This window comes from Miniopterus schreibersii (assembly GCF_964146895.1).
Source record: "Miniopterus schreibersii genome assembly, chromosome: Y".
In the NCBI taxonomy this organism is placed as follows: domain Eukaryota; kingdom Metazoa; phylum Chordata; class Mammalia; order Chiroptera; family Miniopteridae; genus Miniopterus; species Miniopterus schreibersii.
This window is the reverse complement of record NC_138120.1, coordinates 2829948-2844180: the sequence shown is the minus strand read 5'-3', so window position 1 is coordinate 2844180 and position 14233 is coordinate 2829948. Positions and strand designations below refer to the sequence as shown.

Sequence of the window (14233 nt, the reverse complement as noted above, 5' to 3'; positions counted from 1 at the left end):
GCCTCCGCGTTAAGCAGTTCCATAGCGCTGGGATGCTCCAGAGACGGACGCGAGCCGAGTTCGCAGCGCGCAGGGGCTCCCCAGAGGTCGCCGTTTCGATCGTTACCGTTACCTTTTCGCTTCATCACAGAGAAATCTGTGCAAACGCCTAAGAACGGCAGATCCCCCAAAAATAAAAAATAAAAGCATATGCTCAGGTCAACAATTAGGCACAATGTTCTGAATTATTCAAGGAAAGAGCCAGCCTCTGACCCGCGTCTAACAGGGCTTTGGAAGGGGGCCCGCGAGTGGGGCGCGGGCGGAGGGGGCAGGGAGCAGCGACTCTATACTCGCTGACCGCTCCGAGTCCACTAGGAACATGGGCAATAGACCCCGGGGGACCCGCAGGGAGCTGCGGGACGGGGCCGAGGGGGCTGGAGGAGCGTGGGGGTCCCCCAATCCCACGGTCACGGGTGGGGTTTGTGAGAGGGAAGGAGGGAAGGCACAGGCTGTTTCCGCGGAAGGGATCCGGTGACAGGGAGAATCACAGAATTAGGGCAATAAGCCGCCGGCTCCGGCGGAGGCTCTGCTGACTTTGGGGAAGGCTCTGCCTGTGTTTTTTCAGCGCCAGACCACAGGCAGGTGTGTGCAGAGGACAGAGGTGACCGTCAGCTTTGCTTTCCTTACAAAATCCGGTTTTTAATTAAATCCCAAAGCACACGAATTCCTGCTGAGCTCAGAAAATGAAGGCCACGCTTTCAACCCGTTCAGAAAACCCCGCTCAGGGGCGGAAACTCTTGAGATGCCTTTTCCTTCCCCAGAGTTAATGTCACCAGAGAGGGGAGAGGCTCAGTAAGAGCGCTTGTCAGGGGCGGGGTGGGGAGTGAGGGCGATGGAAGAGGCGTTCCTGCCACAGAGCGGGTCTTTGCCCTTCCCCAACCCCGTCATTAGCGTCGTGGGATGAGCAACTGACAATCATCAAAGGGCTGCCGATGGGATCGCTTTCCCAGGCGAAAGCGATCAGGGCTTCGTCCAAGAATGAAAGGAAAAAAAACCCCACAAAAAGTCACATAGTCCCCAAACAGTGTAGTTAGTTAGTAATAAAAAACAGAAGTAGATCAACTATAGGGAGCTCAGCGTTGGGTCATGGGGGCCTGAGCACCGGGACCTTTTCTCTGCCCTCATGGTGCCGTGGCCAGGTCCCCACGGGCCACGGTCAGCCCAGCCACGCCACCACACCTGGAGGCGCTGCTGACAGACTGACTACCTGCTCAGACAGACAGGGGCCTCTCCCGGCCTTCGCATCAGAAGCCCAAACAATCCATGGCCACACAGGGCCAGTGTCCCCCACACTGGCCTGTCCTCATAGGGCCAGTGTCCCCCACACTGGCCTGTCCCCTACTGTGGACATGGGTCATCTCCATCTCGGTAGAAAGTTCTACTGAACAGCATCACACCAGACCCTCCTTAAGACGGCCTCAGTCCGCCCCGGTGCATGCCCAAGTCCGTTGCTTTTTAAAAACCAAACGAATTCGTTTTCATAACCTCTTAAAACAGAAAGCATATCTAACGTTGACTAAATGAGGCCTCTAGAGCGGCGCTAGAGACAGGGGAGCGTGTCGAGCAGAAAGGGGAGTCGCCCTTGGCCACCTCGCTCCCCACCCCAATCTCATCTCATCCCAAGCGCAGGCTCCGAGCCTGGCGAGCCTGGCGAGCCTCCGGCATCCGCCCATCCCTCCCTCTCGCGCTTTCTCTGAGTGGCAATTCCCTGCTGCCTTAGAAAACTGACCCCTTCGCACTGGGCCGCCTCTGGGTAAATCTCAGGAGAACCACCTTCCTTTCTGCTTCCAAAAATTCCACATTTTCCGGCCTTTGTATCTGGGTCGAAAGAACTGTCTCCACTGGTCTTTCTGCAAGGCACAATTTTCCTCCTGCAAGAGCCCGACCCCTCCTTTAACCTGTGACACTCTCCCTTCCTGTTACTTTCACTCAACCATCACGTCTGTTCTCTAAAAACCTCTCCAGCCACCGCAGCGTCCCTGCCCAAGGCTGCCCGCCTTGTCCATAGCCTCAGGGCGGGGCCTCCATCCATCCATCCATCGTCCCACGGTCTCCATCGTCACCCCCTGCAGACACCCTGTGCCTACACTCAAAGCCAAACGTGGATCCTCAAGCCCCCCATGGCTGTCCCACCGATGCAGCCCTGGCCACACGGTCTCTGGGGGCCCCCCCTCCCTCTCTCGCGACTCCTTGGGCTCCTGCGGACGCCTCCTTCACACCTCACCCCCAGCCCCCCATCGTTCAGCTCTGCCTCTGGTCCCAGCCATGCCATCAGCTCTCAGCCCGTCATTTCAAATCCCATCCCCAGAGCCCCCGGGCACTTGCAGCTAAATGAAACTCAATCCCTTCAGGGTATCGCCCAACGAAACCGCCGGCCGCTTGGGGGTAAAAGACGTGTCTACTTATCCTGGAAGAGCAGGCCCGTGAGAAACAGTAACCAATGCAGTCCAGCCCCAGCCGCTGGGGCCCAGTGGCTAGAGCATCCACCCGCACACCAAAGGGTGGCGGGTTCGATCCCCGGCCCTGGTCGGGGGCGTGTGGGAGGCAACCAATCGATGTGTCTCTCTCGCATCCACGTCTCTATCCCCGACCCCCTCCCTCCATCCTTCCACTCTCTAAAAAACACACAAACAAACCCAGACAAAAACAAACGCAGGCCCCTGGCTCTGGGTGTGAAGGCGTCATCTGTCTTGCCTGGGTGGCCTGCAGACGGAATATTGAGAGAGGCAGCCCATGGAAACCAGGGACAGACCCACTAGGTCCACGGAGCAGGAAGAGGACAGCAGCCGCCCATCCGTCCACTGCAAGCCCCCAGCGCTCACCGAAGATCACCGAGTCCCGCGGGCCCTGCTCCTGCCGAGAGATGCCGCAGGCCCAGGCGGTCCACGGGCCCTGCCCATCTCCTCAGTGAGTTCCTTTCAGACCCTGAGAGGGCAGGACGGGATACGGGAGGCAGCCTCCAACACGGGTTAGCATGAAAAACGACCCGGCCTGTCGCTGCGGCTTTTCAAGTCCAGCCAGTTTCGGTCCCTTCTCCTCCCAACGCCCTCCCCGTGCCAGTGCCCAGCCGCGGAGGGGACTGCCCGCGGCGTCTTTTCATCCCGCTCTCAGGCGTCAGGGAGCGCAAGCCAGCGGGGCCTCGGCCTTGTCACTGTGCGCAGCGCAATAGGCGTCCGCCCTGGTCGCTGCGGCTCAGTGTTAGGACGTCGGCCCGAGCACCAAAGGGTCCTGGGTTCGATTTCCAGGCAATAGCACGTAGCTGGGTTGCAGGTTCGATTCCCGACACCAGTCAGGGCCCGTGGGGGAGGCAACCAATCGATGTGTCTCTCGCATCAATGTCTGTCTCTCTCCCTCCCCCCACTCTCTCTAAAAAACAATGGAAAAAATATCCTCAGGTGACAATTAACAAAAACAAAACAAAAGAACAGAACAAGTTTAAAGAAGAAACCTTGAAATTAAACCGGCCTCCAATGACCCGTGGGACCCAGCCCGAGTCCTCACTGGTTTCTTACTCGGAAACGTCTATCTCCTGGGTCCAGGACGGCCTCATAAAGCTGCTGTTGAAACTGCAATGCAAACGGGCCGTGACAGACAGACAAGGCGGACACCCTGCTGTGCCCGTCGCAGGGGGCGGCACGTGCACCTCAATCCCGACGCTGTTTCTGGGGGGCGATGGAGATTTTCCCATGTACGGGGATCCACGAACCACAGGCGCATAGAAACCGCGGGGCATGTGCCACACGTCTCACCCCTGGCTGGGCTCTAGCAGGAGCCACCGTCGTAAACAGTGGCTAAAAAAGGCCAGAAATGAGTCATCGCCCTCTGCGTGCTAAGCCGGCATTCCACAGAAGGTGCTAGAATGTAGATAAACACCAGGGGATGCAAGACTATCCCCACGAGATCCCCTCCGCCACGCCCGGCTGTAGGCCCTGTCTGACAGCTTCGCCCGGACCAGTCACGGCCGCAGCTGTCGCCTTTGGTGCTGGGGCACCCTTGGGGCCACGCGGCTCTGGTAGCGACCGTTCTCGGTGAAGCGCGTACCTGTGGACTTTGCCCGGCGACACTTCCAGCCTCTGGGTGACTGCCCGGGGTGGGGGAGGGAGGCAGACAAAGTGAGCAATGAACAAACAAAGGTCACGTCTGGGTGACCCAACCTTCCCTTTTCTCCACACACAGGGGCATCTGTACCCCCTCATTTTATGCAAGAGCCCTGCTCTGCTCCGACAGAGTCAGCACCAACCCCTCCCACCCTGTGGAATAAACAATTGATCAGGTTTCATGCATTATCTGCCCCCTGTCGATCAGCATTTTAACTGTAACAAAGTTCACGTCAAAGAAGTGACTCTCTAATAGTAAAATACCTGGCATCCGCCAGCAAGGCGAGGTGGGAACGGTGCAGATGAAAAAGAGATCAGGAGGAAGGGGGGGCAGTGCAAGTCGCACCTGGAAGGTGGCAGTGCCCTCGAGCGGGCAGGACTGCGCTCGCATCGGTAAGAGCCGGAGATTAAATACCTCCGGCTTCCCGGGGCCAGAGGGGCTCCGCTGCAACATCGTCTGTATCAAGAGAGCGACCGCAGATCGTACGCACGCGTGAATGGGTGCGGCTGTGTTCCCATAAAACTCTGTGGGCCCTGACATTTGATTTCCTATCATTTTTATGTGTCACAAAAGATTCTTTTCTTTTTGGCCATTTAAAAATACGCTCCCAGAAGGCCCAGAGACAGCTGGCCGGCCTTCAAGGCAGCCAGTCTCAAGTCCTGGCTCAGAGACCGTCTCGCAATCAGACACCGTCGTTTTTTTTTTCCGGGTTCCCAAGCACACAACCCTGACCTCTACACACTGAGCTGTCCCCTGCAGACTCCCGGCGGGGCTGTGGGATCCTGAGGCTGAAGAGTGCCATGAAATGGGGGGACACGGGGGGCCGTGCAGCACTGGGAAGCATAGTCGTGCCCTGGAAAGAACATGGGTTTTAAAGTCACACGGAGCCACCTGCCACTCGGTCATCAGCTACACAGAGCAGAGCTGTGAACCGTCCCTCACCGCCTTGGCCTCAGTTTCCCCTCCTGCAAGGCAGGAAGAGCCTTTCCACGGTTCCAGCGTGCTCTGCAGGCTCAGGGGTAATAGAAAAAGCACCCAGTACGCGGCCCTGCAGAGCGGACACCCTCCAAGGGACCGGCTCCAACACTCATCTCCCCGCAGGCCGAGCTGCAGTCCTGCTCACGCCCCGAAGTCCAGGTTCGGGGGTCAGGCTGGGGATGTGGCCCGAGTCCCGGGAATGGACCGGGTCCGGGTGAACGAAGCCACAGTTCAAACAGCGAGGTCAACGGCCGGACCGGCCGCTCGGGTTTCGGCGCAGAAGTCACAGAGATGTCCCCTCCGTGCAGGTCAGACTCCAGCTCGGAAAAGGAGCCGGGTCCCACGGGGGGCGGGGGTCCCCCTACCCCTCTCCCTGGCCTCTTCCCCCCACCCTGCACTGTGTCCACTCTCCGCACCCCAGCCCCTCTCCTAGTCGCCCCTGCAACTATGTGCAACTACTCACGGCCTGCAACAAAGACGCGCACCACCTGCGGCAACCGTTACCACGCGCGGTAACAAAGTAGCAGAAGAGCTGTTTAGACGACTTCTTTTTTTTCTTTCGGGGAAACTAAGCGCTGATGGTTTTCAAGCTGAAGTGCAATTTCAGTCCGTGTTCATAGTTTAACTAAGCCCGGGGCCAGTTCTACAAAGCTCAGGGCAAAATCACTGAGCACTAGGAAATAGTCACTACCCGCCTGGATGTCGTAAGTTTAAAAAAACAACAACAAAAAAAACAAAACAAAAAAATCACTTTTTCACCAGCACTGTGCTTTTTATTTCACTACGTTTACGAACAGAAAAATGGCTCGTATTGCTGAAAATGATGGGCTTCTGGCCCTGGCGGGCGTTCTCAATGGTTAGAGTTGGCACATGCCCTGAAGGGTCACGGGTTCAATTACGGTCAAGGGCAGGTACCTGGGTTGCAGGTTCCATCCCGGGGGAGGGGGGGGTAACCAATAGATGTGTCTCTCTCACATCAATGTTTCTCACACTCCCCGGACCTCCTCCCTTCCTTCCACTCTCTTTAAAAAAAAAAAAAAATCAACGGAGCCCGGTCGGGCCCGTGCCTCAGCGGTTAAGCGTCGACCCAGGATCCAGGCGATCAGGATTCGATTCCCGGTCAGGGCACATGCCCGGGTTGCGGGCTGCAGCCGATCAATGACTCTCTCATCATTGATGTTTCTAGCTCTCTCTCTCCCTCTCCTTTCCTCTCTCTGAAATCAATAAAGATATATTTAAAAAAAAAAAAATCAATGGAAAAAATATCCTTGGGTAAGGGTTAACAAAAACAAAAAACAGAAACAAAAATCCCCCGACGGGCTCCTGAGCATCGCCGAGCAGCGTTCCCGGGCCAGCAGCACAGGCCGGGTGTCCGTGAGCGAGCCCGCGGGCTCCTGATTCCTCCGCCGTCTCCCTCAACCTCTATGAGTTCCAGCAAAGATGCCTCGGGTGATCTGAGGGACCAGATCTTCCCAATTCTGCGCCGCTCTGAGGCTGCCCTTCGCCGTGACCGGCACCGTCCTAGGCCGGACGCTCAGAAACTGCGAGCGGCTGCTCCTCCCGTTAATTTCCCTCCCGAAGTGTTGGCTGCGCTCCTCATGCCAGGGTGGGGGACAGCCAGCCCGCCGCGCCACGTGGTCTGTCACGCTCTCGTCGGCTTGTCCGGGGGGCGGATGGAGAGAAAAGGGCACATGTGAGGAAGGCCCCGCATCCTCTGGCACCAGCTGCCTTTCACTGCTCCCTGGACGCCTGTCCTCACGGGGGCGGGCGTGACGGTGACAGACCGGCCACGGGTTCTGGACCCGGCCGCGCCGAGACTGCTCTCTCTTCACCCTGCGCGTTACAAGGTGTCCGCGCGCCGGAAGGGGGGGCGACCGCAGGAGGCCCCGCGAGGCGCGGGGAGAGCAGCTCGAAGGCGCAAAAGCAGCGGGCCGAGCCCTTCTAGAACAGCGCTGCTGAGACACGAATCGCACACCACACGGGTCCCACGCTGCCACGGCCACGCGACCGCTTCGAGAACATCGGAGCCCCCGAACACTGTCACCGCCCCCGGGGGAGCCACGTACCCCGTCGCTCGCTACCCTGCGCGGTCCCGAAACCTCAGCCTGTTCAGTCCCCGAGCCTCCGTAAATGTCGGGCCGGCTCTGGGCACCGGTGACACCGAGATCGAACTTCCAGTCTTATCGCACCTCCCAGTGCGAGCCCGGAGCCGAGGTGGCCGCGCATGCTGGGAGTCCCCAAGGTGTCTCAGGGTCACCCCGGGCCTCACGCCGCGGGGCTGCTCAACCGACAGACCAGCAGCTCCTGTCCTGTGCTCCTGACCAGCTTGTCCTAACCCGGGCAGGGACGTGACCACGTGGCCCTGGGGACCTAGCGAGGCCACCCCCCCAGCTGCGCCACACGACCCGGTGCCTTCCCACCATCGCTCACCATCCCTGGCACACAGACAAGCGGGCCGGGAAGGCCACCCTGGCACGCTCCGTGTGCCCACTGCAGGAGGCGTTCACATGCCCACTCTCCCGGCAGGACAAGTGGCAACCGCCCAGCAGAGGAAACAAGCTCCAAAGCAAGGTCTGAGGGGTGGACGATTCCCTACCCAGCGTGTCGACCATCAAGGGGGACCAGGACCGTTTCACCCACTTACCAAACGTGACCCCTCAAATAACCTGCCGTGGCCAGTGATTCCAGCTTGTGCGAAATTGGGGTTTCGCACCTCCTCACTACGCCCTCGGTCAGTCGGCATGGAGCTTGGAGGGGAAATGGTTTCTCTTATTCCCGCATCGAAAGGAAAAGGAGCGAGCCCCATGGCCCCACGGGCGGCACACATCCGCTTGTTAACCACAGAGAGCACCTCCCGCCGTCTTCAGCTCAAGGGGATGCTTCCTGGGGGCCCGGGGGTAGCCCGTCTCATCCCTACTACTCACGCTTGTCTCCAATGCGACCCCGCGTGCGCACAAACGGGGTGACGGGAGGGCCGCGGCAAGCACGCTGGCTCGAGCCTCGCTGCCTCCACCTAAGGCGGCGGGAGACGCCACGGGACGCGCACAGCGCCTCTCGGCACTATCTGCGCAACTCCTGGTGAGCCTACCATTAACCAAAGTAAATCGTTTACAATAAAACACGATTAAATAAAATTTCCAACACCTAACACAGCCCCTGTTCCTGGGGCATCCCCCTGGTGCTTCCGAGAACTAACACCGGCAACCACGCGGGACACAAGTGAACCCCGTAAAAGGTAACTGCCACAAACGCAGGCCACGAACCACGACAACCTCTTCCTGTGATGCAAACAGATTTTTCAACACCAAATAAATGGTCCATTTATGAGCCTGAGCAATAGTAAAGAATTAATAAAAACTTGAATTAATGCAACACAAAGCAAATGATTAAAACAAACACAGAAACCCTAGAAACCTAGCCAGGACCCCTGAACCCGGCTCCGCCTCCACGATTATGAGATTAGAAAGAAGCTGGTCTCCCATCAGCATCAAATGCTCACAGGTGACACCAGGATCCCTCGAGTGGCTACAACGCAGGATTTCAACCACGAGTGACTACAAAGGCCTTTCGGAACGGTTCTTTTATTTGGCTGTTCCCGGTACCTGAGTCTGCGATCCATTCACCCGGCCACCCGTCTACTCCGTCAGCCAAGCACGTATTAACCTAACGAGCAGGCCGCGGCTGTCAACAGCCGGGAGCTGGCCTCGCTCCCACGGCGAGGCTGTGGCACCCTCCCCTTAAAACAGGAACAATTTCCAAGACCTCCGCCTCACCCCGGGACCCGACTCCCTCCCCCCTCCCCCAAACCAATGCACAGGAAAAACAAACACAAAAGGTAACCGAACTCCTTGCTTCCATTCAGACGGAGCGTCTGAACTTGACTTTCTCTGATACGGCCCGAATCAGCCCGTCCACCAGCTGGCCGCATCTGCGAGGTGCCCAGGCCTCACCCTGACACAACCCTGCACGGCGGAACCTGCTGGAACGTGGGCCTTTCCTGTTCCTGCTCCAGGCAGTTCAGTCACTAGGAGTTGCAGTGAACACAATCACTACAAAGAATCCCCTATAAGGGTGTGAGAAGGTCCCGGGACAGCTCTCCAGACCCTCGGTGGCTCCGCGTGTAATTTTTACCCCCGTGACAGCCGCCCCACTAGTCCCAACTGGGGGCGTGGACAGTCTTGGGAATCGACCCATCGCGTTCTGCTGAACCCGGAGCGCGTCTGGGCCAAGCCCTCAGCTGCCGGGAGAAAGGGGACATTCCTCTATTCTCTCGGGGCCCGTGTCACGTGGGCCATTAATGACAACATTGGGGCTAAAATTCAACAATTCTGTTCCCACTCATCGCTTCCTTCCAGAAAAACATCAGTGTAGGCTGGACCCAAAAAATGATAACCTCCCATTCCACGGGCCTATTCTGATGTAATCCAGTAGGTCTCAGGTGAGGTCAGGCACTGACTTATTACAGCGGCTCAAACCACCCCGACGACCACACAGGAGAACCGACGTATCTCTAAGTCTCCATTTCCCCTTACACGCGTTGCACAGGTGACCACGGGGGCAGGGGCCCTGCAAGACGCTGGAGTAGGCAGGAAAGTCGTGGAAATCTCCCAGAAAGGGCGCTGGAGACTGCTTCTCTGACCATGCCAGTCCCAGCTTCCTAAAGCCCCGTGAAGCCAGAACCACCTCATCTCCGAGGAGCAGAAAGAGCTCCGGAGAGTCCTCTCTACAGCTGAGCGGAGACACTGCCCCGGGGCGGACGGAGGCGAATGACCACGGGAACCTCTCTCCCTGGATCACAGTCAGTCACAGGTCACAAACCCAGCCGACCGCCAAACTGTCACTGTTTGTCCTCACAAACACGTCTCTAATGCATGCCTGCACTCACTGCCAATGGTCGCACTGGCCTGTCCTTTTATCCCCTTAACGCACACACACCCTACTCCCAACCTCAGCAACCTTCTCAGCGGGTGAATGATCACAGGAAGCCCCTCCTGCTGCGGGGCCGGATTCAATACTCACAACGAGGGGACACAGGAGGCCGATCACAATGAGAATTTCTCCGAGTGGCTTCCAGCGCAAATGGTTGGACGCAAGTGGCATTCCAGGTGCCTTCAAGAGGGACGCACCCGCGAGGCGGGGGTTCCTCTCCCCAAAACAGACCCTGGCTTTCTAACTGCTCAATTTCTACATTTTAATGCATATTTCGTTCTAGACCGAAACAAGGTTGGAAGTGACTGCGTCGCTAGCATGACGAGAGCCGAGACGGCTAGGCCTGCACGAAGCCAGGTCAGCATCCACGCTCTCCGGAGCCGCCGCCAGCCCGGGTCCCGTCCACATGCTTCTATTTCCATCTCCCCTCTTACTACGTGTGACTGTCAGGTCATCAGCTTGTAGACACACCAACGTGGTGTCCAGACTGCGCAGGAGATGAGAAGCGAGGCGAGATGTAGGCAAAGAACCACTGAACTTGTAGGTACAGAGGACAGACCGGGGGTTGCGGGGGGATGGTGGGGAGAAGATGGGTGAAGAGGGTCTAAAAGAACAAACGTCCCGTGATAAAATCAGTAAGTCCCTGGGATCTAGTGCACAGCACGGGGATGACAGTTCACAACACTATTTGAAGGTTGCAAACAGAGTACATCTTAAAAGTTCTCATCACAAGACAAAAAAAAATTGCAACTATGTGTGGTGATGGATGTTAACTAACTTAATGGAGCGATCCTTTTGCAATGTATACATAATGTATCAAATCATTATGTTGTGCACCTGAAACTAATACTTATGTGTCAATTACATCTCAATTTAAAACATTTTTTTATTGTTGAGACTATTATAAACGACCCCCGTTTCCCCCCCTTTTCCGACCTTCACCCAGCCCCCCCCATCCCACACCTTCACCACATTATTGTCTGTGTCCACGGGTTACACATATACGCATATATGTTCTTTGGTTACTCTCTTCCCATCCCCCCCGAGCCCCCCCCACCTCTGCCATCTGTCATCTGTTCCAGCATCCATGCCTCTAGACCTATTCTGCTCATCAGTTTATTTTGTTGATTAAATTTCACATGTAAGTGAGACTGTGTGGTATTTCTTTCTCTGCCTGGCTTATTGTGCTCAGTATAATATTCTCCAGGTCCCTCCATGCTGTCCCAAAGGGTACGAGATCCTTCTTTACAGCTGCATAGTATTCCATGGTGTAAACGTCCCACAGCTTTTTATCCACTCATCTACTGATGGGCACTTGGGCTGTTTCCAGATCTCAGCTATTATATTGTAAATAACACTGCTATGAACGTAGGGGTGCATACATTCTTTCTGATTCATGTTTTGGGTCTCAGGATATATTCCCAGAAGTAGGATAATGGGGTCAAAAGGCAGTTACTTTATTTTTTGAGGACCCTCCACACTGCTTTCCACAGTGGCTGCCCCCCATCTGCATTCCCCCCAGCAGTGACCAGGGTTCCCCTTTCCCCACACCCTCGCCAGCACATGTCCTTTGCTGATTTGTTGATGGAGCCATTCTGACAGGTGTGAAGTGACACCTCATTGTGGTTTTAATTTGCATCTCTCTGAGGATTAGTGACTTTGAGCATTTTTTCATATCTCTTGACCATCTGCATGTCCTCTTTGGAGAAGTGTCTATGCACGTCCTTTACCCATTTTTTAATTGGATTTTTGGTCTTCCTTTTGTTAAGCTGTATGAGTTCCTTATATATTTTGGAGATTAGCCCTTTATCAGATGTGTCATTAGTAAATATGATCTCCCATACAGGGGGCTCCCTTTCCATTTCGTTAATGGTTTTGTTTGCTGTGCAGAAGCTTTTTAGTTTGACTGTCAATATGCTCAGATGACACGATACTGTACACACAGAAAACCGTAAGGACTCCACCAAAAAACTACTAGATTTAATAAATGAATTCAGCAAAGTAGCAGGATACAAAATTAACACCCAGAAATCGATGGCATTTTCACACACCAATAATGAACTCTCAGGAAGAGAAACTAAAAAATAATCCCATTTACCACTGCAACAACAACAAAACAACTGATAATAATAATAATAATTAGGTACCTAGGAATAAACTTAACCAAGAAGGTAAAAGACCTGTACTTGGAAAATTACAGGACATTAAAAAAAGAAACAGAGGAAGAGCATAGAAGGGGGAGCATATACCATGTTCATGGATTGGAAAAATTAACATCATTAAAATGTCCATACTACTCAAAGCAATCTACAGAGTCAATGCAATTCCTATTAAAATACCAACGGCACATTTCACAGAGCTAGAATATTCTGAAAATTTATATGGAACCAAACAGACCCTGAATAGCTGCAGTCATCTTGAGAAAGAAGAACAGAGTGGGAGGGATCACATTACCGGATATCAAACTGTACTACAAAGCCACTGTAACCAAAACAGCCTGCTACTGGCACAAGGACAGACATATAGACCAGTGGAACAGAACAGAGACCCCAGAAACAGAACCACGCCATTATGGTCAGTTAATATTTGACAAAGGAGGCAAGAGCATACACTGGAGTAAAGACGGTCTCTTCAATAAATGGTGTTGGGAAAATTGGACAGGTACATGCAAATAATGAAGCTAGACCACCAACTTACACCGTACACAAAAATAAACTCAAAATGGATCTTAAATGTAAGCACAAAACCATAAAAATCCTAGAAGAAAACACAGGCAGTAAAATCTCAGACATCTCTCATAGCAGTATTTTCGCCAATACATCTCCTAGGGCAAGGGAAAGAAAGGAAAAAAATAAACAAATGGGACTACATCAAAATCAATTAAAACATTTTTAAAGAAAGAACAACTAAAGGATTCCCGCCCTCCCTCCCCATGGGCCCCAACCCTCTCCCTGCATCCCACCAGCCAGGGAATGGCTTTTCCCACCTGTGGAATCCGGAAAAACAAAAGCCTTGTGCCCACACTCCTGTACCACAGATCCATGCACAAGAACCATTCCAGTTCATCACTCCTAAACCGAAAAAAGAAAGTTTTTTATAACAAAGTTGCTTCCCTAACTCGCTGGGAGAGGCAACACTTGGCTGATCTGGTCATAACAAACTCCAGGGCTGCAGCGTGCTCTAGACAAATGCTTCCGCGCTGTCTTTTTACAGGAAAGTGTGTATCCGCTTGCTCTGGGCAGCGGCGGTGGGCACAGAGCTTGAACTCATCGCATGGCTCTTTGGTTGTCTTGCCAGCGAGTAATCTGCCTAATTTTTTTTTTTATATCGCTCCAATATTCCCATCTCTAAAATCAAACAATGTACACGCAAGAGGAGAAATGAGGCTGTGGGCCTCTCCGGGCCCGGCTCCCTTTGGCTAATGAGGCCAAAGATTTCTTTTTGCCACACACCAACCTGCTGAGCATCAGCCGTGGAGACAGGGAGCACGATTTACAGCAAGGTACAAAAGGCTGGTCCGTGGATGCCTGATAAATGACCCTTAAACACAGTGGGCCCCGCGGATGGCTATGGATACCCTTAGCAACAGACCGTGAACCCCATACTAATCCCGTGCGCGCACTCTCGCACACAGCAAAAAGCAAAGGTTTGGCGTGATCTCTGCTGTAAGAACTTGCTAGTGAGGGAAAAGAAACTTGCTTAAAAGACAGAGTTGGCAAAAGGCCACCTGGAGGGAAAACACAGTAAGCTCATAATGGAAATCTAATAAAAAACAGATTTTTCGACACCAAATAAATGGTCCATTTATGAGCCTGAGCAATAGTAAAAAATTAATAAAACTTAAAGAATTAATGCAACACAAAGCAAATGATTAAAAAAACAAACACAGAAACCCTAGAAACCTAGCCAAGACCCCTGAATTTTAACTTGCATCTACAAAGCGATCCATGAGACATTGCGCAACGCCCATCTCCTCACAGGCCTGTATGTCTTTACACAAAAAGATTGCCGATTTCCCTTCCCAGGCCTGCAAGATGTGGTTCTCCTACTCCAAAGAACGTGAGAATCACCTGGAAATCGCATGTGGGGGGGTGTGTGCAGGGGGGCTGTCTCATGCACTATAAGATGTTTAGCCGCATCCATGGTCTCCATCCATTAGATGCCAGGAGCCCCTCTCCTCTAGTTAGCT

The 14233-nt window shown here is 54.1% G+C and overlaps 1 protein-coding gene across 3 annotated transcripts in view; it reads right to left on the bottom strand.

Moving 5' to 3' along the window:
• LOC308552006 (F-box-like/WD repeat-containing protein TBL1X) overlaps window positions 1-14233 on the bottom strand; it is a 105483-nt gene that overhangs the window by 76503 nt on the left and 14747 nt on the right. The window lies entirely within an intron of this gene.